Genomic DNA, 22,799 nt, shown 5'->3' on the forward strand with positions numbered 1-22,799 from the left:
ACCCCCACATGTACCATACAAAAGACATCTAAACTCATTAAGGAAATTCCCAAAGAACTATTAACAAATCATTTTGCTTCAGCCAGAGATATCAGATTTAATTAGGTGAGCGGTGTTGATGGGGTGCAAAAACAAAAGCCATCTCCTGTCTGAAAAGGTTCAGGTCCTATGTAGGCCCCATTCTTTCCTCTATGGTACAGACAATAATTGAGCATTTTTTTAAAGGACATAGGGATGAAAAGAGGAGTCTGTCTCACAGACAAAAGCTTTCAACTAAGATTTGTTTTCCTTTCTCACCAGGTGACTTAAAGGGAAAAAATCTTCAGCTGTAAAGAAATGGCTATAGCCTACAGTGAGAACACAGCGACAGAGAATATAAAACAGCTCTAACAAGCATAATTTTTGCAAGTGATTAATCAAAATGTATTTAGCCAGTCATTTTCAATGATAATCAAAAGACCCGCTTAAAACAATAATCATTTTGCAATAATAACAGTTATGTTCATTCAAATGCAGGCAGGCTTCGCTGCCTGGAATGAAACGGCGATGTTGGACCTGGCTATGATGCCCCGAAAGACTGAAGGGTTTCTCTGGCTGGGAAAGCACCAGGATGGAGCCTACAGGTTGCACAGATTAATGCCCTGTACGGCACGGCAATGCAAAGTACCGGGGAGCCAAAGGTTTATTTTTCCTCTCTTGTCTTAAATCTTCGGGTTAATGCTATTTGTAGGTCTGGCCAGTTGTCATTTTAGGGCAGTATTATCTGGGTGGTAGGATAATACCGCCACGTTACTTGGTGTCTAATGGAAATGTTTTCCTAACGGCTTCCTGAGAATCCAGAGATCACATATTTTTAAAGAAGGGACTCGTTCCATATTTTCAAATACATCCTCGAATGAAGAGGCTTAAGAAATACTAACAATTGACATATGCCTTTGTGGTACCAGCTATTCCTCCAGACCTTTAAGTGTATTCCTCATCTCTCCTTCCCTCTTGTACTGAGCTGAAAAAAAGCAAATCCCACGTTAGTCGTCTGCATATCAGATCTGAGACCGCTCTGAGTGCTAAGAATATATCTTTATAATTCAAGGCTTACAAGGAGCATGCACCAATTAGCACCGTGGAGCAAGCTTTTGATACAAATCATCATTAAATAAACACGCGGAAGGTTTCAGAACCAGAAGCGACAAATGATAACAAAAGAAGTCAGCAGATCCAGCGTCAAAGTGCAAAAATCTCCTCCAAAACGTACTCGGATGCCATTACACAACAAGCAGGGGCTCGCAGAGCTGCCGTCAGCACCAAAAAGGAGGAAAAAAATTTCAAATCTACCATTCTAATTTTTAATCATTTGAAAATATTTAGTAGTGTGTATTTTATGGCTGTGAGAGATAAGCACTTCAATCCAGGACAGGAAGACTAACAGGACACTCTTCCAGTCCTGAAAGTCAACAAAAAATAATTTGGGAGTATTTTTAACTTATTTTATCTGAAGCCCTGACAGTTAATTTGGTGTGAAAAACGGCAACGGTAGAAAACAGATGTTAAGGGGCAAGCATATAGTTAGGGTCAAAACAAACATAAAACACAGCTTCCATTTCTAAGGGGAAAAAAAAAGAGATTCGTCCAGCAACAGGTTTTATGCTAAACCTGCTTTTTTATTGTTCTGCTTGTGATATCTGTAGACTACACAATGCAATACTGTCTGCCATAGTGCAATACCTCTCAGCACCAGTAATTTAAGACTTTCTTCTCTGTAATACACTAAACCATCATAACCTGTCTCTTCCTATTTAGTTTAACCTACAACCACCACATACTGATTTGGCTGTGTGTGGCTTTCTCTATTGCCATTTATTACTCCGCTCGACTCCTGAAATTCTGTTTGCAATTTAAGGCCACAAATTAGAAGCGTAAGTCATCTGTTTCCTATAATCCCCCTGTCAGGGCTGGAATCACATTTGGAGCTCAGCACCGAGCGCGGTCCTGGGCCGGCGCAGCCGCCCCGATTGGCCATGCGGGCTAAGAGCTGCGCTGGGAACCCAGAGCAGGCAGCCCAGCGCGGGGCTGGAGGCGGCGCGGGGAGGGGGGACGCAGGAGCCAGCCCGCCGCGCAGCAGAAAGAAATACTGTTTCACAACCGTAACCTTTGGGAATCTTCTAACCGAGAGATGGCAGGTTGCTACGGGGGCTTTTCTATATGTATATATATGTAATTTTTTTTTTTTTTTAAGCCATCTTATAGGGATGGTTATAACTTGCTCAACATGAGCCTTTGACGAGTTCTGCCACCTTTGTCACGCAGCACATTTTCTCAGTGCCGTCTTTTGCTGTCCTAATTAACTGTTTTCCCCCCGCACGGCAGGCACTGTACGGAGCTAAAATGGAGATTTTAATGCACTGACTCCATTTTTGTCTTTTTTTGTGTAATTATTCTAATGAATCTATGCGTTTGTTCCTTTGATGCCAGTGGAAAATGATTTTAAGTATGTAGATAAGAAATCTTGAAAGCGTATCCTTTTTTTTTTTCCTGAAAACAAAACCTTAGTTAAAATGAAAAAAAAACAATTCTTTCATGCAAACATTTGGGGTTTTGTCCACAATTTGAATACTGTTTTCATTCCTTTAAGACATTTTAATAGCACTTCCTGACCACCACTGATAGGAGTAAAAACCAGTCAGTATTTCTTACTTTGGATTACTTTAAACTTTCTCTTTATTGTACTGTGAGTGAGACAGCATATCCTGTTACAATCTGAAAAGAGCAAGATAAAGCATCCGTAAAGACCCCAATTCAGAGCAGCAGTGAGTGGGAAAAATATCTCTAGCAAGTTGCTAAATGGGAGAACTCCTCTGCTTTGAGGTGGGGGGAGAATACATAAAAAATAAGATACCATTAATAAAAATTCCTCTAACTGACTCATATTTACTAATAAATATACTTTTACATGGGCTTTGAACTTCTAACAAGCAAATTAACTTGTTTTAAGTAGCATACTCCGGTCGTGTAGACAGCCAAATGATGATTTTTGCAGTGTGATCCAGGCTGAGTCGCAGCAAGTATTTTTTCCCTTGGATTTCAGCAAAACAACAAAAACCTTATAATTTTTGTTTAAGTCAGAGGAGTCCTAAAAAAGAACATTCCACTGCTCTTTGTGCTTCTGTAACTTAAAAATTGGCTGTGTTTTTAAGTGAAATTTGGCAGGCTGTTAGTCTACAATGTGACTAGGATATTTGGACATAACAAAATTGGCCAAGATATGATATTTTAAATGGAACTACTGTTCATGCAATTTCCTAAGGATTTTTTTTTTTTTACTACGTATTTGATATTACAGTTTTATACACACAAATAAATACCTATTATGAGTCCATAACATACAAACGCAGACTGTTGTCAAGATGCATTTACAGCGTGCACTGTGATGATTCCTGGGCAAAAAGGCTTTCTCATAACAATGAATGCCCATTATTATAAACAAGCGCACAGTAGAAATAACTCCCGGCACACAAAAGCACACGCAAACCACTCGGTTTGTTCCAGAGCTCAGACACCAGCGCTACTATTGCCGAGCTCCGCGTTGGAAGAGCAACTGGAGTCCTGCCACGGAAATGAGCAGCATGCTAAGGAGCAGATGTTCCTCTGTGGAGGGGTGGAGGGGAGAAGTCTTGCACCCAAATGTTGGTGGCCCCTTCTGGGTTTACGAGACAACCCAACTGCTGAGCTGCTGCCCTAAAATTCTGATGGACCTGTCTGCTAAAAATCTGGAAGCTGCAGGAGGTGCGCCTACACCAGAGCTTAAGAAACGTTTTGAATGTCATGTGTAGCTACTGTTCCAAACCTATGTCAGGGGCCAGGGGGCTTCTTCCCCTCCACTGAAACTTCACAGGCTTCCAAGTTCCCAGAATAATGTGCACGTCAAAAAGTACACTGACCATCTTGCTCGGTAGGAAGAGGGTTTGCGTGTGCCAGGTTCCACACCGACAGACACATGGTATAAAGTCAAATTGGCCATTGCTTTTATTAATTACCAATTGAACCAAACTGAGCAACTTAACCCCAGGCCTGGAAGCCGTGCCAGCTCCACTGCGAGCTACGCCACCACACGACCTCCCCCAAAACCAACCAAAGCGAGCGCGTCTGCCTTGCATCTCGCTCCACCAACGTGCATGACACAGCCCCGAACTCCGCAACGCAGCTCCGCAAACAAGAAAAACCTTTTCTGCTCTACCATGTTCACGCTTGCTGTACAAAATTCAGGAAAAATTGTGTTCGTTTCGCTTGTCCCAGGGTTATGAATTAAAAAATGATTTGCCATACGAACAATACAACCATATTTTATGTTGTAGCACACAAACCACATCACAAAATGCATTATGCATTAAAATACATGGCAGCAATCTCAGATGCAAGTTAGAGGCCAGAGTGGTGTAAAAACACTGTCTAGTGAATACATGGAAATATTCCAGAGGCCACCTGGGAAGCTGGTAGCAGAGGCAGGTGCAGGGATTGTGTGGTTTCAGGGATCCAGCTCAGGCTGTGGCACAACATCAAGAGGGTATGAAGAGCTCGGGAGAGGAAATCAGAATCAGACACAAAGCAGAGCACCTTGAGAAGACACAGGAAAAGCCCCTGGTTTCCAGGACATAAAAAAAACGGGGAGCTGAACAGCTACAGCATGAGAGCCCAGGAAGAAAAGATGTCATAGGAACGGCTGAAGCGATGTAGGAAGTAGGAGAAAAAAAAAAAAAAGGAACGTGATCCATGGCCGAAGCCCTAGATTAGCTTTCAGTAATCCTAGTCTGCTGCTCAATTTACACTCCCTAAAAACCAAGTCAGATAAACCCATAGTCATACACCCCTTGGGGGACCGCTGTTTGGAATAAACCGGAGAGAGCGCACGAGCGGTTTTAAATTAAGGACACTGTTTTGAACTGAAAAATGTGGGTTTGACTTGAGAATGAAGTTTTGAAGTGAAGCCTAAAATCACCTGCGGACAGAAGCGCTTTTGTCCCGCTCCCCGGCGTGCAGAGAGGGATGGGCAGCGAGGAGCGCTGGCTGCGGCGAGCAGGCGAGCCTGCCGTTCTTCTGCGCTTCCCAGGTCCTACAGGAAATATCCCCATCCACACAATGTTCCCGAGCGCTACATTTTGCCTATGGATCTCCAAGCGATCTGACAGATGTGTAAATTCACACCGAGCCAAAAACTGCCCCAGGATAATACAGCTGTGCATGCTAAAGAGTGCAAGTTGTTCCAGCATTAACTTGTGGACATGAAAAAAATGTCGTTTTAACCCACCTTTTGCTTCCAGGTGTACAGTCGCCTGAGGTCATTCGGGGCTGATTTCACACCGTTGTGGTCAAACTGACCCCTTGTTTGCCCATTAAAAACTCCAAAGTGAAAAGGATGATTTTCCTTTTCTTTCTTCTTTTTTTTTTTTTTTTTTTGCTAATAGAGTGAGTGTTTAACAGGCGATGCGAGGATGAGCAGATTTTCTTAAATGCCAAATGTTGATGGATACACAGTGCAGATACACTGGTATCATAGGCTGTAAATGTCACTTAGCCTCAAGAATTCCTCTGTCCAACACTGTTACAACAAGGTGCTTTTAAAATTGGAACAGGATTTACACCAGAGAGGTGTGAATCAAGGATACGTTTTTTTCACGCAGTGATAGCTCATCAGCTTGTTACAGAAACCTGGCACTGTTTAGGCAAAGCTACGTAGTTACTCAAACCCACAGTGATTTACAGGGGTTGCTCTCGATGCTTTCTAAAGGAGCTGTTACTGGAAGTCCCAAAAGTAGCTTTGAGCATAATAGTCTAGTTTGTGATACACCGACCAAAGTAGCCAAACAATCCGGAACATATTAATTACAGACAGAAAACAGATTGTTCCTAAAAATACAGTCTTACTCTGTCTTTTCATGGAAAAGCTGTTTCCGAGTAGGTGAAGCACATGGTAATTTCCTCTCCAAACCAATTGCAACGTATCACTAATAGGGGCGCAGCCAGCAGCAGTCACTCCTTCACACCAGTGTTCACTGGACAAAGTTATTAACTGCACATTAATCATTGAATAGAGTCATAACAGAGTCATATAATAGCCGCAAGATTACAAATTTGGAAATCTGATGTAGAAAAAAAGGGTTGGAAAGAAAAGTAAATGCTATATTCAATGAACTCTCCGCAGCTATTACTTCAAATCAAAAACTTTGTTATTCCAGATACTCTACATCAGTGTACCAAAAGATACCCAGAAAAGAAGTGTAATTTTCAGGAATGTGAGACAGAAGGAGGGGAGAGAGAGAGAAGAGGAAATATAACCCAATGGTAAAAGCATCAGATGATAAATCATCAGCACCCTCCTTGCTGCGCTACCTTTACTCCACCTGCAAATTGTGTTGGGAGGGAAGGGAGGTGGACTGAAAATATTTCCTTGTTCTTGAGGATGTAATTGAGGCTCCAATTCATTAATACTTGTAAATCACTGTTAAGTATACAAGAGACCAAGCAGTTATTGCCTAGGAGTAGGGAGTCCACAGCCTATTTTTTCTTTCCTTCCCGTTCCTGTGAAGGTATATTAAAGGTCTCTGAATTTGCAAGTCCTTGGGCTTGTGAACTCAAGCATGAGGCAGTGAAAATCTACTGTTCAGCACACTCATCTTTACCGACAGCAGATAACTCGGCCATCCCCATATCCAGCGAGTGAACTGTGCCCAAAACAGCTCAAAGATGGGTCCTCCTTGACGAGCGAGATGCTTACAGCGACTATGTGCAGCACAGGGTCCTGGGATGCCTCACTAGCCAAGCACCAGGGATGCCATCTAAACATGCTCAAGACAGATGTATCCTAAGGCCATAGAGCTTCCCTTTCTCTCTGCTGTATACTGAGCATTCCTGTTTCTAATCCTTTTCCACACCAATGCTAACCTGGAGACAAAGTGGACCAATTTGCTGCTGGCTTTCCAGAGTCAACTGAAAGGCCAGCTGAGATGACACTGCAGAAAGGACTGCAAATCTCCTCATCCATTTCAATACAGGAAGGTTTATTTGTAAGGGCCAACTGTGCACGACTTTGTACAGCTGCTCTCCACACGAAGCCATCCCATGAATGCTCTTGGAGAACTGGGCGGTGCGTGCCATGTCATGGCATTTCACCTGAGTAGTGGCATGTACCAGAAAGCAGCACTGAACACAGAAGAACACAGACGAAAAAAACATAAAAATAAGATGCTTTTACTCTCTTAAACACAAGGTTAAAAGTTGCATTTGCATTGCTTTATAAAGCACAATGTTGCTCATGATGCTTTTTGGGCTTATTCCTACGAAACTTGATGCAAGAGTAGTGAAGGTAGTTCCTTTTATCAAGATAATAAATGTTTTTAAATGACCTAAAGTGATGCTCAGATTACAGCATGAAAACTAAATTCCAAGAGGAAAGCCACAGATGGGAGCAAAAATCCCCACAGATTATCCTCAAATATTCAAGAAGATCTCTCTTGGGATGCTTAGCATAAACAAACCAAAAGTCCACTGTGGCTATTCAATCATGAATTTAAAACAGAGAATATTCTCTGATCATATTTTCATGAACGAGACTCCCTGTTGGTCACCTGTCTGTCTTTAATGCACAAGAATTTCTTCACTGAGATTTTGCTTCTAAAAAATACTTTGCATTTTAAGATGAATTCATGTTTAAAACTACACTATGGGCAATTGCTTTGTTGGAGGACTGCGAGAAATTTCTCCATCAGATTTTGAGGGTCCTTTGTGATTTAGGACCGTTTCTTCCTAACCTCAGCAACCCTTGCTCCCCACACCAACAGCAGAGCAGGTCTCCATTCTCTCTCACCTCTGCCCTCTCTTACTGCCTGTTTATCTCCTAAACGGTTTAAATCCTGATGTCTGTCCACATGGCCTTCCTGATCCCCCTTGCGCTTCTGTTAGCAAACCCATCCAAAATTCCCCTCGTGCTATTTGCCTTTGTCAGGTTTCCATACTCTGCATCAGGGTGAGAAAATTTTAGCAGATGAGATGTCACCCCAGAGCGATTATCATCTTTTGGAGTTACCCAAGAGCAACTCCCATCCTTGCAATACCCCGCTGCACTTCACCCTTGGGGTGAGTGTTGTCCCCTAAGCATTTCATGGGTCTCATTCCTCTGCTGTCGTCAGCCAAACTCCTCAACCCTTGTCAGGGTCAAATTCTGCTGGCTTTGGGATTTCAATCATTATTCTCTCCAGCGCCAACTCTTTTCAAAGGAAACAAATACATTGTACAAAGGAGAGAATGAAGAAGAACACCCGGCCTTTGATTTTATATATATATATATATGAATGTAAACAACTTCAAGGACTGTGGCTTACTGAAAATGCTATTTCTCTGCAGTTTTTTGTACATATAACTTCAGATTTTGTGAACATTTTGAATCAGTTTTTATCTTCAAGAGTAGAAAACTAAAAAGTGTAATCCTAAGTGACCTGTAAAATTTTCTGCAGATGGAGAAAAATGCTCTAATGGACCTTACAGCCTCAGATAACTGACTCAGATTTCTTAAATTAGACAAAGCCTAGTGTTAATGACAATACTTACTGCCTAATCCAAAAACCAAAGTATGTTTCGTCTGTGATATGTAATCCATAATAAATGTTTAAACAATCTATGTGATTTCCAAAGTCCAGGAAAACCTCTTAAACGAGTTTCATCTCTAGGCACCTCCTCAACATGGAACAAGATCTTGTGTAAATGATTAACACCAGCCCTCGTTTCATTGCGCTCATCTTCTGGCCAGACGCACGCTCCGCTTGCTCCGGTGACAGAGGGAAGCCAACCCCAGGAAACGGGTCTGTTGCAGTTTACAACGTCTTTTAGCATGGTAACAGTAAAAACAAGAATAGCTTTTTAAACCAGGGTCACATTTGCATATGTATTGATTGCTTTCCCTTTTGTCGCGGCAGTTAACGCAATCTGATGAGCCACATACCAAATATTTAAACACCATGAAAATCTGCTTTTTAGGGTATGTAGGTTATAACTCGGATGCCACTAATGTAATTTCAAAGTTTTACAGCATGCCAAAACATCTGACAAATTCTATTCCTTATTTCAAGAGGATTTGGCACTTTTCTGTGCTGGTTTCTTCAAACATACGTAGCCGATTCACTTATTACTGAAGTTCAGCAACCTCTAGCTCAGCACCTATTAACTCTTTCACAGCACGGGACAACACACTATTGCTTTGCAGTGGAACTGAAAAATATTGTAGCCAATTAAAATGGCATGGAAAATGAATGCAGGCAAAATTTAATTACTGAAATTGGAATTTCTCTAGGACGTAAAGGCTAACACCCGTACGGTTTTCTCAAAAGGCGTAGTCCCTATAATGGCTATATTTAATATTTTATATATGACCTAAGGTTAAATCTGAAAGATCTGCTATGGATCAATTATAAGCTACAGACGTATCCTTGAAAAGGAAGAAAACAAGTAGCTTTCTAGTAGCAATGAAGAATATTACAAAACTTCAAAGACCTTGCCCTTTTCCTGATGATATAGAAATCAGGCACTGATGGAAAAAAGCTCTCACGATCACCAAGTAATGAAACAGTAATGAGCATGGCCGTTGTCATCTCTGCTGTCTCATTACAATATATGGTATTGCAGTATGTTTGAGAGAAAGGGCAAAAAGGCTGACATCTCTACCCAATATCATTTTGGGTAGAAAAAAAATAATTAATGTAAGACTACATTATTTTTTCTTGAGAATAATAATCTTCCAAAAATTGCATTCTTGATCTAAACCTTTGTGGATCTGGTTGTTAGCTGAGCCACGTCGCCAGAGGTTGACAGTTGCTTAATTGTTAAAGTCGCAACAAATTACCCCAAGACGACATGGTCCGATGTATCTTTACTTGTATAATTCTGTGATGGGAACCCTTTTTCTCTTCAAGAAATGAGTATGAGGCAGATTTTGTTACCTGTGTCATACTCACCTTGAATTAAACTTTATTTTCTGGAGGTCCACTGAATTCAGTGTAGGAGAAACCACGACACTTGCAGAGGAGCTCACATGAAAGAGTTAATGCACTTGCAGCCACTAGACACAAACGCGAATCTTTGCAAGTCCTGCTGTAATGCGGCTCCCCTGATTGCCTCAAAAAGACAAATTTCTGTTGCAACATAGAAACATTATAAACTAAATTCACCAGAGTCCCGTTGTGCCTTAGCTAGAGAATATGATTCCTGTATTAAGTGCTTTTAATTTCAGTGCTTGGGAGCTGGTTTAAAACTGTCTGCTAATTTGCTGTGCTGTAACAGTTGCGCTCTTGCTGTTGCAATCAGAGGCAGAAGTTCTTTAATGTGCCTCTGCTCATGCCACTTTGCTCAGCAATAAGCCTACACAGCTCTCCACCTGCCCTGGCAAATAAATCAGCTGCTTGAAGCCTCCAACAGGTGAATTTGTCAAGCCTTGGTATACTTCTGATACAAGTGAAATCACAGAATCACAGAATCAGAGAATAGTAGGGGTTGGAAGGGACCTCTGGGGGTCATCTAGTTCAACCCTCCTGCCGAAGCAGGGTCACCTACAGCAGGCTGCAGAGGACCTTGTCCAGGCGGGTCTTGAATATCTCCAGAGAAGGAGACTCCACAGCCTCCCTGGGCAGCCTGGGTCAGGGCTCCGTCACCCTCAGAGGGAAGAAGTTCTTCCTCATGTTCAGCTGGAACTTCCTGTTCTTCAGTTTGTGCCCATTGCCCCTTGTCCTGTCACTGGACACCACTGAAAAGAGCTTGGCCCCATCCTCCTGACACCCACCCTTCAGATATTTATAAGCATTTATTAGGTCCCCTCGCAGCCTTCTCTTCTTCAGGCTGAACAAGCCCAGTTCCCTCAGCCTCTCCTTGTAGGGGAGATGTTCCAGTCCCCTCATCATCCTTGTAGCCCTCCACTGGACTCTCTCCAGTAGCTCTTCATCTTTCTTGAACTGGGGAGCCCAGAACTGGACACAGTACTCCAGATGAGGCTTCACCAGGGCAGTGTAGAGGGGAAGGACAACCTCCCTCGTCCTGCTGGCCACACTATTCTTGATGCACCCCAGGATCCCATTGGCCTTCTTGGCAGCCAGGGCACACTGCTGGCTCATGGTTAACCTGTCGTCCACCAGGACACCTAGGTCCCTCTCCGCAGAGCTGCTCTCCAGCAGGTCCACCCCAAGCCTGTACTGGTGCATGAGGTTGTTCCTCCCCAGGTGCAGAACCCTGCATTTGCCTTTGTTGAACCTCATCAGGTTCCTCTCTGCCCAGCTTTCCAGCCTATCCAGGTCACGCTGAACGGCAGCACAGCCTTCTGGTGTATCTACCACACCTCCTGCTGTGACAGGTGAGGTTCAACCTGCTTTTACTTCCAGCTCTCCCAGTCTGTCTCTCCTGTCTCCCAGGGCCACCGTCAGCCTTCTTCATTGCACCAGGGTGCTCCTGGGATGCTGATCCTCAGGAATCCGAAACTTCAAAACCATGGACCAACCAAGAGTGCCCTTCAAAGTGTGTTGGATGGCACCACGTACCTGTCCTGCAGGCTCACGCAGGACCATGCGCTCAGCATCATCCCTGCCACTGCTCACCACAGCTGTTCCCTCCAGCTGGACCCATTGCAGAGCAGAATGAACGGGTCCACCTTTCTCATCACCAGCTCGCAAAAATAGTAGATGTTTGTCCTAGGTCTTGACCACAATGAAATACTTGAAAAACATCCAAGTGACCAAATATTGAAGAACTTCCTGTGGGGAACATCAAAGAGATTTCAAGCGGATGTGGTCCCCTGCTCCTCTGCATCCCATCAACTAAAAAAACAGTCTCAACGTTGTTGAAGGTTACATGATGTAATCAGGCACAAGGTGGTAAATATCGAGGGCTTGGAAAAAAAAATCTTTAAGTTCAGTACTCAGTAGTAGATATTTCACCAGAATTTATTACGGCAGGTGGAAGTAGGGTAGATGACAATGACCTGCAAACCATAAACTTGTAGGTATACTTTTTTCCTATGCAAGTGAATTATTTTCAGGTAGTTTAACATATCTCTGATTGTAATTACTACGCAGACCAAGATCACCCTGAACATTTGACCTCAGTAGCTCCATTTCTTTGTTGAAAAGCAGATTTACTTGAGGCTAGTGCAACGTGTGAAAGGAGCTCGGCTCTACCGCTGGGAAAAAAATGGAATATTAATGAATTATTTAAAAAAAAAATTACTATTGTATCAGAATCTTCAAGTGGGGTATTTTTTTCTGTCAGGAAATGCTTTTTTAAAAAAGCATCTTCAAAATAAAAAATGGACAAAGAAAGAAAAAGAAATTGTTCTTCCTCAAATTGAAACCAGCATAAAATATTACCCCAGCAGACCTGGGCTGATTTCTTTATAAATGAGCACAACGTTAGAACCATGGCGAAGGCAAATTGGCCTACAAGAAAACTGACAGCTTTATAGCCCCTGCCTCTGATTGAAATGTTGGGAAATCTCTTGGCAATTCTCCCAGACATCCAGGTAGAACAGTGAGTTCACTTATTATGTTAACTAAAACAATCTGCCTTTGCACAAACGCACCTCGAGCCCAGCCAAGTGTGAAGGCTTATCAAAGTGCCAGACCAAAAAAAAGACCTGTTTACCTGCAGAGAGCAGCTAAACAACGGGGCTCTGCAGAACAACCAAGGGGCATCGGTGTTCAGGGTGGATTTTTGTTGGTTTTTTTTCTTAATATATAGTCTAAATGAAGGCAATGACCCCTCGGCGGGACTACCTGGGTGTTAAATAAGAGCGCAATTCCAGCCGATGTGTTTAAATGCCAACAGTAATCTTTAATTACAAGAAACACCATCTTAAGGAGCACAGTATGATAACATGTGTGGACAGGGAGAATAAACTTATTTCTGGAACCAAGAGGCTTCTCATTCATTACCTTTTTGGCTGGCCGCGACATGGAGGAAGCACCGCCAGGACACGGGCATCCCGCTGGCGGGGAAAAGAAGGGAATTGTTTATGTTTTATAGGGGTGAAAAAAAGAGAGAGCCATCATAAACCTAAACAATAAAGATTACAAAAAGAAACAATGCTGTTAAGTGGCAGTCTTTCGAGGTGCATGCATAGCCGAATGTTATTTTAAACAGCACATAACCTAGGGAATTATGATGTTGTTTACACAGGCCTGTCTCTTGGAATCTGTATATGTTTAGAGCTTGGTTTGTTATATGTCTTGGTTAAGCTCTCCAATATGTCTGTCTTCTGAAAAAGAATCCTATGCTGCGCTAAAAGTTAGCTCCAGCGAGTTAAAAATATGAAGAAAGTACCTTAAATAATGTCCCTTTCCCCAGAGATGCCCTTGGTAGCAGTCGGTAATGCAATCAGATATCTAAGGTTATTTCCATCGCCTGCCAAAACATCACTCATGTCTATTAAAGCATCCTGAAAAACACCATTACATCAATTCCAGCAACGGCATAATTATTCTTCTTTCTGGAATGTCTTCTGATGTGAGTCACCCTGCCGGCGTGGGATTTCGCAGCTGGAGGAATGTCCCAGAGGCTGCAGGCTGGGGTGAGGGCCAGCAGTGAGATGCTCTCACCCCTCATCTCAAAGGATGCCCGGGACAGTGGCTGAATGCACCCCGCGGTGACTCCTCACCCTTGGTTTAGACACAATCCCCTTTCCCAAAGACGTGGAGCCCCAACATGTTTTTTCTGCCCATAGATACTGAATTTTGAGAAAGCACATTTATGCAATGGCAAACCAAAGCAAAGCACTGACAAGTATATCTTTGCTGAATAACTTGGGGTTTTCCTTAAAAATGCAGGCAGCGAGCTTCTAGGAAGCTCAAGGCATAATTACAGTAGTTTACGTATTAACGAGCACATCTGTGCACTCGCTGTAAGACATTCCGGTTGCAGTTATCTCAGGACTTGCACTTAGGCAACCCAAACCGCACCTCCATAGTCCACTGTAATCTGGCTGCCACTGGGATTGTCATTCATGCATCATTAGGAACAGAAGGATTATTAAGGTTCTATATTTCGACAGTTAACAAAAATATATAGCAAATCTGTGTGTGGAATTCTGGTTTGGATTACACTAGTGTAAATCCAAATTTCTTTGATGTCAGTGGATCGTCTAGCTCAACTCTTACACAACAGCGGACAATTTGGCCCTCTGCCTTCTCCTTTAATCTTTCTAACAGAAAACTTCAACTCGATGAAATTCTGCTTCATCACAGGAATAATACTGGCTAGAGTAATGCAGCTTTAATTCTGCATTTTAGAAGAATAAAGAGCATTTGACATTATCACTAAACAGGCAAGTAGATCAAAAGTCATCCTTAAAAGAACTACATGTAGATGATTTTTGCCAGGAATGCAGAAATGAACAAGCACCATTGTTAAAAAATGATAAATTTTGTGGTTGTTGTTGTTTTATATGGACATCCAAACTGTTCCTATCCAGCTCTGTGAAGCTGTGGCAAAGGTAATAGACTTGTGATGAAGACCCGGCCTAATAGCAAACAGTTAAACTTCCAGCAGCTTCAAAATTTGTGTCTTTCCAGCTCTGTTCTGCTTGCTAAATGTTACAGTGTCCACACCGATGATAAAATAAACCATTTGCTTATCTATCAGAGAGATCCTAATGTCGCAATCAAAATGACAGTATAGCAAAGGCTCTTGCAAGAGACCCTATGAGCATCCTTACATAAGGAAAAAACGCTATCTGAAATGCTGAAGAGTCATCTGCATCACTTTCCTAGACATGAGGACAAATACGATATTTTTCTTCATCTTTTGTGGGGATGCCTGCTTGGTGCTGGTTATTAGAAAAAAGCCCTACCAAAATTTGCCTACTGCCTTCAAGGAAGATTTGTTAACGAATTGAGAAGAAAATTCTGAGGGGAAAAAAAAATGTGTTTTCATTGCAAGATTAATATTAACAGGATATCTTCATTAACAAACTAGTCAAGCTGGAATGTCACCAGTTTGCATGTGAGGACACTGTGCCATTTCAGAGAGAGTAAATAAGCGTGACCTGGAGGCTCTCTGTGCTCCACCTAAGAGCGAAGCTGCTATGAAGAGGTTATATTTTGGGGGTCTTCACATATGGACAGTGCCATCATCCTGAATCTCCATGCTGCCCTGAAAGCTGTATCTCAGAGTGCCACAGAGAGGTACATTAAAGGATTTGCAGAAGGATATGGTAAGGGTGGTGATGGGAAAAATACATCTTCCACTGGAAGCCTGTAGTAACTCCTTCTGCACCCTCCCGTACACATTTTGTCACTTCTACTCTCCCCAAAATCATTTGGTCAGGGGCAGAGCTGTGAGGCCAAACCCTGAGCCCTGTCCCACCCACAGGGAACAAACTGTCACAGAATCACAGAATCACAGAATCACAGAATGGTAGGGGTTGGAAGGGACGTCTATGGGTCATCTAGTCCAACCCTCCTGCCAAAGCAGGGTCACCCACAGCAGGCTGCACAGGACCTTGTCCAGGCAGGGCTGGAATATCTCCAGAGAAGGAGACTCCACAGCCTCCCTGGGCAGCCTGGGCAAGGGCTCCGTCACCCTCAGAGGGAAGAAGTTCTTCCTCATGTTCAGCTGGAACTTCCTCTGCTTCAATTTGTGCCCGTTGCCCCTTGTCCTGTCACTGGACACCACTGAAAAGAGCTTGGCCCCATCCTCCTGACACCCACCCTTCAGATATTTATAAGCATTTATTAGGTCCCCTCGCAGCCTTCTCTTCTTCAGGCTGAACAAGCCCAGCTCCCTCAGCCTCTCCTCGTAGGGGAGATGTTCCAGTCCCCTCATCATCCTTGTAGCCCTCCACTGGACTCTCTCCAGTAGCTCCTCATCTTTCTTGAACTGGGGAGCCCAGAACTGGACACAGTACTCTAGATGAGGCTTCACCAGGGCAGTGTAGAGGGGAAGCAGAACCTCCCTCGTCCTGCTGGCCACACTCTTCTTGATGCACCCCAGGATCCCATTGGCCTTCTTGGCAGCCAGGGCACACTGCTGGCTCATGGTTAACCTGTCATCCACCAGGACACCCAGGTCCCTCTCCACAGAGCCGCTCTCCAGCAGGTCCACCCCAAGCCTGTACTGGTGCATGAGGTTGTTCCTCCCCAGGTGCAGGACCCTGCATTTGCCTTTGTAGGCAAACTGTAGGCAAACTTTCTAGGCAACTGTCCCCATGAAAGAGCCGATTGAACAAAACCTCTTCCCACTGAATTTCACTCGTCATCTCCCTACGAGGAGAAAGGTCATGAACAGGCCATCAGCAGGTCCAGGCTGGGCCTCTTCGTTACAAAAAAAAGCCGTAACAGATCTGAAAGTGATTAAATCCATTTTATCAACAAAAAAATTGAGGCATAGAAGCATGACAAATGTGCATACTTTTCAGCAGGATATTTCATGCATTTGGCATTTATCACAATTTAATTTATTTTATGTTTTCTTGATTGTTTATGGTAAAATGGGACAGATACTTTGAGCGAAGCTAGGGCAGGAGATGAGTCAATATCCAGCAGCAACAAACATTTAGAGGCAACAGATTTGTAATAATTAGATGGAGACAAGAGATGATGAATTGGTAAATCTGAAAGTCTTTACAAACTCTGAAAATCTCAGATGATCATTTAATCCACCAACTATCTTCTTAAGAAATACAATCACGGAATCTCCTGCCCCAAAAAATCCTTACTGTAATCCTACCTTGATCTCATCCACAAGTATACATTTTCTATATAAAGACACGATCCCTCTTAAAAGGTCAGCATTTACAGTAGGCTACCAAACACACCAATATGCCTACCCAGCCACCTAAGCTCTTTACCATATCTGTTTTATAACCTACAGACACTTCTGTGGCTAACATGGGAAAATCTCCCGTTTCTACATGCCAGACATATGCTTCTTCACGTACCAGCTTCCACTTCTGTTTCTTGCAGGTTACACACAGCTTAGATCCCCTTTTAGCTACACGTATACCGAACTTATTAAAGATGAAGTGAACAGCGTTTCCTCATAGTACTACTTCACACACGGGACAGCTTAATGGCTTTGCAATTAATATATGCATAAGTACAGCCTGCAGTGTCAGTGGCAAAAGGCGAGTTGGCTACTTGATTACACCTAATTCAACAATACCAAGGGTCTTGTCTTTGGTGCAAGCATGCGATATACCTTTTCAAAGGTGGTATATGGTATGAGCCTATACAGAGTTTCACCCAAACACATGGCTAAGCTTGCTCTGAAATAATTCTCTTTTTTTTTTTCAACTTCTGGAAAGCACCTGGTCTTATCTCTCCTAGTCATGAGCAGAGATTTTTAAATGATGCTGCATCAAATCATACTAACAACAACCGAAAGCCTGGCCCAGGAGCTATCTGAAAATAAAATAAAAAGAAAAAATCAGCAACAAAAAAATAGAAGATGTCTTATCTGAACATGTTACAGAGGACTGCTGCATGATAGGAATGGGGCCGCAGAAAGGGAAATGTGAGGAACTATTGCTTTGTAGAAATCAAGAATAGATATCCTTACGTTAGAAGGATGAATATAGGTGAAAAAAAGCCTGAGGAGGTTTGGGGAGCTGAAGTAGGGTTTTTTAAGCAGAGCTTTTACGTAAATTCTAACTCTGCAGTTAAATGGAAATGCTAAAGTCTGTAAAACTAGAAGGAGGGGAAGAAAGGGGGGAACCCACGTGTATGAAACTAGCAGATACAGAGCCATTTTGTACAGTTCAGTAGGCAGGCTAACATGAACTTAATAGTGACAATTGTTTTCAATTGATTCATATAACAAATACACATTTTAGAGATTATGAAGTTTTGCACCGCGTTTTTTCTTTTTATCTTTCAAAGAAAACAATGCTAATAGTTTCCTTTTTCCTACGCTCAATGACTATTTACTACTTTCTTGATGTGGACTTTCAAAATACAAAGAAGATTTGGCAAGTTTTCAAAGTCCTTCTTCAAAGTCAGCTCTTAAGTACTTTTTACAAAAACATGAAGAATGCTTCTTACTAGGGAGGATTGATAATGTACTGCTTGCGTTATTTGTATATGAAATGCTGTCAGATAAATGCACATGGATTCATTTGTTTGGACCTTCTCTGTTAACCTCCTGTATGAAATTGATTTCAATTGATCACGGGAGTCACGAACGTAACAATTGCTTTCAACCAAAAGCAACTCCAGACATTATAGACCCGAGTTTCAAAGAAAAAAAGTTACTGCACTTGCAAGTTTAGAGTCAAACTTGGCAGTTGTTCCAAACAGAGTGGTCAGAAGAAGAAAAATAAAAACAAACGTCTTTCCAAGATTTTCTTTTCCTTCAATTGCCATAGAAAATAATGGTACAAGTATGTCACAACCCTTTCAGAAAGTTATTCGTGTAGACATAAGCAAAGCAGCTTAAATACTTTGTTGCTAGATAGCTAACATTTACATAGCATTTTGAGAATTTAAGGAACTTTAGAAAGTTGTCAGCTTTTTTCTGCTGCACAGAGCTAAACTTAAAATGGACACGAATCAAAGCAACCCAGTCCATGTGACAAACTGAAACGGTCGGATCATTTGTAACCGATCACATGGTTCTGTTTATTTCGGTGGTGAAATGAACTGGGGGCCAAATTCGGAGATGATTTGTAAGGTGGTGCAGATTAAATTGTGTAAGTAGGTGTAAGCAGATGCGAGTGAGTGTGAGAGCCTGGGCTGCTGGGGCTTGCATGCCGAGGGGCCTGAGAAAGGTACCATCCAAGCCGGGCTATGGTCATGTCATCTTCCAGATCTAGCTTTGATAGCTGAAATGGTAGCACCCATCCTCCACACCCCTTGCTCGCCAGCTTCCAAGGCCAGCAGAAGAGGGTGACGAGAATATCCCCTCACCCAGCTCAGAAATACCCAGCTGGGTTGGTTCAAACGCTCTGCGTCAGCAGCGCAGGGGAGCTCAGGTTGCTTTGGTGGAAGTGGCTAACGAGCATCTACACCACCTCTTCCCCCCGAGAGCCCTGCGGGCAGCGGTGACAAGCAGGACCATTTTCAGCTGAGGCAGTAGGTTTCCACAGCAGCCTGTCTGTGCTTTTACCCCAGTTGTGGGTCTTGTCCTGATTATCTCCAGAAATTACGTTGTGGCCTTCATTCCTCTCCCTTTTCCTAATGTCCCTGTTCCTCTAATTTCCTGTCTTTGGTGCTGACACCTCTTTGTTCATCTCCCATCTTTTCTCCGTCTTGTCTATTTAGACTGTAAATTGTTTGATAAAGGGACCATGACTTAATAGGTGTTTGCACTACATCTGGCACCGTTTGGTCTTAATCTCAGCTGGGACATGAAGACTCTACTACTAAGTGAATAATTAATAATGATTAGGTCCTAAAGCAGCAACGTGAATCTCCACTAACCTTACTCACCATTCCTATCACTCTTCTCTTTTTTCTGATGCCTGCTAGCTTCAGCAGGGATTACTCCCAAGCCATGTCGACCGAGGGGCAGCAGGCACTGCTGTTCGGTAGCCCGCTGGATACTCTCTCTCCTGTTTGGAAAAAGGAAAGTTAAACTAGAAATTATGCTACGTACGAGTACAAGGTCTTACAAAAACTTCTAATGTGTTTTTGTGACAGGGCTATGCTATGCATAATATAAACAGCTGTATGTGAGGGAGATCACTGCTCTGTTTCAGGAAGTAATAGCTAAAGAAGCATTTATTTCTGACAATTAATGGATATAAAAGCCTATGTATTATCTAAAGAGGAGAAGATTAAAGGAGGGAAGTAGCTTACACTATTGGATTGGCTGCACCAAAACAAATAACCTCACAACTTCATTTTGTACAGAGCCTTCCATAAAGTCTGGATAATAAAATGCTTTACAGCGAGCAAAGAGGGAGGGAGGAAGCAGAAAGCAGAACAGATATGTTTCGAGCCGAGATTGGATACGAAGCAGCGAAGCCGTGCCAAGCAGCAGGAGCTGCAGAGGAGAAGCTCTCACCCCAGCGGCAGCAGGAGCCCGGGACAAGCCAGGCAGCGGGCTGGGCTTAGGCTGAACAGTGAAGAAAAAAAAAGAGGAGAGGGGGATAAAAAGACGAGGAGCCAAATTTTTCTCCTGATTCCACCAACACAACCTCACTGACATCAATGGGTGTAACTGAGAACAGAGCCAACCCAAGGCAGCCCGACAGACACGCAGGGAGAGTTTGAAAACAAACAGGACGGTCCTGATGGGTGAGGGAAGATGGATGGGGAGCTTGCAGGGGAGCTCCCGGCCACCCCGCTCCATGGGGCACCCCTTTGCACACCCTCACGGCAGCAGCTCACCGCACTGAAAGGTTTCTCTTGGGAGGCCCCAGGATCTCCCCGGAGCCACGGCTCATGGCTTGGGACAAGGGCTGTGTGGGTTAAAGCTCCCAGTCCCCAGAGACCAGGGTGTCGGAGCCCGGGAGGCAGCGGGTGGGCGCTGGACAGAGGGCTGCTCCCTCCAGCTTCACGGATTTCGCAGGAAAAGGCACATTTCTAAGGGGCAGCTCAGCATGCCTCTCAGTGCGAGGGAAAAAAACAAATCCTAGGGAGCCCACTGCAAGGGAAGACGTTTATCCGCCAAATTACAGGACCCTCGTGATTATTTCTGGATCCTGTCGTAGCACGTAAAAAGACCAGATTCAATAAAAAAATGATTTCCAGCTTCCCCAGCACAGAGATCTGTGCAAGACTTAAAATAAAACTCGATTTCTGCAGGCTTGCGCAGTCTTGTGCTGACTTCAGTGGCGTGCGAAGCAGACAAGTTTTTATAGAATCTCACCCTAGATTACTTTCAAAAGCAGTTTTTTTCACAACATATTTGTTTGGAAGATTTTGCTGTCTCTTCCTCATTTTCTATTTTCAGACAGCTTCGCTTAGTGGGAAATTGGTAAATAAATGCAGATCTTTTTACAGTTACTCAATATTTAAAAAACTGATCTACTGAAAAAGAATTATTTGGAGCGTGTGGGACACACACACATACTCCTTAGTTCTCTAATCCTTCCTAGAAAAAAAAATGTCCAAATAGTCATTTTGAAAAGTTGCTGGGAGTACACAGACAGCTGTTCCTCATACATACTGCAAATGTTTCTTTTAAATTCCTACGGACGCAAGAGTTTGATACCAAGCCAGTACCTCTAGAAACGGAGAAAACTAAACACACCCCATACTGATGCTTTTACTGTCCCAACAAACTTTCTCCCACAACTAAAACGTTAAAACTTTTACCCCACATCCCACAATGTGAGATTAGTCCAATAACTAATGCTCTGTCCAAGTAAAATACATTTTGTCATTGCTTGAAAATGTTACCTTTCACAGAAGTATAGGATTTCTGACCAGCAGGGAACATATGTCAACATTATCTATTATTACACAATGTCAGGACCAGAAAGGGAAGGTGGGTGGTGGATGTTAATAACAACTTAAGCGATTTTCTAAAAGAGGCATTTGAGAAGTACAAAGCCAGAAGTTTTAAATGTTTTGTCTGATTGTAGCTGTGTCAGCAACCTGCCCCCACCACTAGCACAAACCTAATTCTGCCTGTGACCCAGTGCCTAGTTCTCTTTTCAGTTTGAGCCAACACGTTGCTAAACTGGAAAGTTTGAAAAATACCTTAGAAAACTTCTCCACCAAAAGGAAAGAGAAAAAAGACAAGAAAATCTTACTATCAACCCTGGTGAAAGTGTTAAGGCTGCAATCCTAAAACACAGATTTTTTGCGTCGATTTTTTTTAACAGTGTGTTAAACTGCTTTTTGTGCACTACTACCCATAACTATATTAGTCTGCAGAGTGTCTTCAAATTAAAGATTTTTTTTCTTGACAGTGGAAAGGCAGAGCCCCACGTGGCGGGCTGTCACAGAAACCATCTCGTCTTTCTAGCCAAGGAATCAGCAAATTGGGGTTCACCCCATGCTCTGCCACAGATTTCTTGAGTGTCCCCAGTCATGTCACTTTGCTCCCCTGCACCTCTGTTCCTGGGGTGCAGCCCCACCACTCATGGCCAGCCATCCTTCCAGCTCCTCCCAGGTGTTATGAGATGGACCCTTGAGGTCCTCCATGGGGCAGGTTCGATGCCTTTCTGCACTGCCCAGGATTTGGGGTGATTTGGGTAGTTTTAAGGTGACCAAACAATCTTTTGGCATGGGTCTGCACATAAAACCCCCACTGTAGGAACTTCTAGGACACTCCCACTTCCCACCAGAAAGATGGTAAAAGAGAAATTGGACAAGCAAACAGGCTAAATAAACCAGAGGGAAATGAACAGCGATGCTGTTACTCAGCCAGTATTCTAGTAGTAATTCTGTTACTGGAAATGCTGAATTTAGTGTCTCTTGCATCTCTCTTCCACAGTCTGGTACTAAATCAGAGAATAAAGCTGCAGGAGAAAAGGTCTTTGGTCCTTACCCCTGTGGGAAGCCAAGATCCCGTCGCCCACCCAGGGACGGCTCTCCACAGGCAGCCAGCTGCTTACATGCTGCAAAAAGAAAAGGAAAATGGCATTTTCCTTAAAAGAGTTGCCACATGTGAGGCATGTTTGGTGCATGTATTTCTTAAGCAGCATGTTTCCACGTACCCGGTGGATGTATGTGTTGGTCCCAATGTCACCACTCCACAAAGAGCAGCCAGCCCCTCAGCGTCCTTCAGGTATTTGGATAAGGTTGCCATGAAACCCCATTTTCTTCAGAACTATGTCAAATAATGGGCCTCGTGTTCAATTTTACAATGTGGATTTGGGTATTTAGAAAGAA

This window comes from Opisthocomus hoazin, chromosome 9 (assembly GCF_030867145.1).
Source record: "Opisthocomus hoazin isolate bOpiHoa1 chromosome 9, bOpiHoa1.hap1, whole genome shotgun sequence".
Classification (NCBI taxonomy): Eukaryota; Metazoa; Chordata; class Aves; order Opisthocomiformes; family Opisthocomidae; genus Opisthocomus; species Opisthocomus hoazin.